Consider the following 2,142-nt stretch of genomic DNA (forward strand, 5'->3'; position numbering starts at 1 on the left):
GTTACAAATTAATAATAATTTTGAAGCATCATAAAAAAACAGATATCTTTTTAATTATTGTACTATTCGTTCAAATTTTTTTTTATATTCTTATGTTTATTAAATTTCTTTCATTATTGAAGAAACTAATTTTTTCTTCAATAACCATTTTTTATCATCAATTAATTATATTATAAATATATAATAAATTCTTTTGGAATGTCACCGAACCGGTGCTAATTTTATTCATTACTGGAAAACATTCTATAAGAATATAACGATTTCGAGATATTTTTTTTTTATAATGTTTCACGATGTTATTATATTATAGTTAGATATGCAATACATAATATTTCTGAATAGATTTTTTTTTCCATTTTTTTTGATTTGATCGAATTCTTTTAACATTTTAACTTTTCGTTCGATTAATTCGCGAAAACGAGCAATTTATTAAAGGTAAATTTTTCGCTCGAAATCAACCCACCAAGCATGCGCATAATATGTATATTTTTCTATAGGCAGAGTGGCGATTCGTAGGCTGGTTGGTCGCGAAGCAAAGGGCCGCGTCACGAAGGCAAAGTTAACGGCCCATAATTCATAGCCGACATATAATAAATATCGTTACCCCATCGTAAGCGCACGTAGACACGTGCATTGCGGTCTTATATGCACGTACCCTTCGTATAATACGTATGTAAAGAAGTAAATGTTTCACGACTCCATATAGACTTTCCTCGAGATTACGTGGTGAGCTTTCGTCCTTGGCAGAGGTAATAAAAGTTTCTTTTAACAATGCACTCGCGCGCAGAATAAAATAATAGTCGCCCTTTTGGATTCTTCTTTATCCCTTCACAAGTATACACAGGTGTTTTTTTAACTCGAGAATATGAGAGATTATTCATCGAATCATAATTTATGCGAATCTATTGCTTTTATTCGCTAGTTCGTTTAGTTCATTTACATTTCTGTCATTCTTCAATAGATTTATTCATGAAAATTTTACTTGTTATTTTGTATTTGCATTAATTTGAAATAATTTCCATCATAAATTTATTGTGACAGGATCTTCTTATTCATTTGACTGATATTGAGTACATTCTTCTACAAATCTTTTTTTTTTATATTTTTTTTATTGAATATCATATCCCTTTGTTACTTTAATTTATTCATTCGAAAAATAATTACTTGCAAGCATTAAAATTGAAACCAGAATATAATGATTATATGTAAATGACTAACGGTAAATAGAAGTGAAAAAAATTTTAAATACTATCATTTTTAAAAATCTTCCATGGTTTCGGGTCATCGAACTCGTGAAACAATATTATATCCTCGAGTTCGATATTTATTATTCTCTTTTACATCGTATATTTAAATTATTTCTTAAAAATTATTTAAATTTAATTTTCTTAATTATAATCCTTTATTAAACATATTTTTATTTATATTCTAAAATTTATTAATTCTTTTTGCAGATGCAATTACAAGTATTCATATTTCGCATTTACCACGATATTCTGAAATAAAGTTACGAAGAAACTGTATACGTACAAGTATGCTTGTAAACTCTATTCGTGCGCGAATATTAAAACGATATAAAAGAAGAAAGTCAAACGCGCGGAGGAACCCAAAATAAGGTGAATAAAAAATATCTTGCATGGTCGACCACCGCGGTTTGCGGTTACAATGTGCAACGAAAAAAGAATTCTTCGTTTCGTCTCCTTCTTCTACCTCTCTTCGTCCGACTTGTTTCTTGGTCCTCTCGGTTCCCCATCCTTCTCATCCTTCGTATTCGTTCCTGAGATTTTCAACGTGTGTAGACAGCCGGATTTATATTCAAATGAATCGCCGTGGAAGGGTCGACTTATCAACGTATCAAACCCTACGAGGCATAAAGAATAGACAAGGGGTGAGTTGCGAAAGAATGTTTGCCTCTCTTTGATCGATTATAGGTATCGCTTGAGGGAATTGTTATTAATTATACCGAGAACTTGTTCCTTGAAAATTAATTCCGGAATGCGAATTACGACAGTTCCGCTCTGTAATCAAATCTCGGATGAACGACAACCTTCTCGATCATTGTCAATGTCGAAGCTAAATTTATTTTATTCGTTGAGACGACGAATCGATCTTTCCAAAAAAAAAAAAAAAAAAAAAAAAAAA

At 30.7% G+C, this 2,142-nt stretch overlaps 1 long non-coding RNA gene across 2 annotated transcripts in view; it reads right to left on the minus strand.

Annotated features, from left to right (window-relative positions):
* Positions 1-1,254: 1,254 nt before the first annotated feature.
* LOC102681473 overlaps positions 1,255-2,142 on the minus strand; it is a 1,605-nt gene continuing 717 nt past the window's right edge. For both annotated transcript variants that reach the window (XR_004151395.1, XR_422633.2), the window contains one exon: positions 1,255-1,861. This is a non-coding gene — a long non-coding RNA (uncharacterized LOC102681473). The remainder of the gene's footprint in view (positions 1,862-2,142) is intronic.

This window comes from Apis dorsata, unplaced genomic scaffold (genome assembly GCF_000469605.1).
Source record: "Apis dorsata unplaced genomic scaffold, Apis dorsata 1.3 scaffold_665, whole genome shotgun sequence".
Lineage (NCBI taxonomy): Eukaryota > Metazoa > Arthropoda > Insecta > Hymenoptera > Apidae > Apis > Apis dorsata.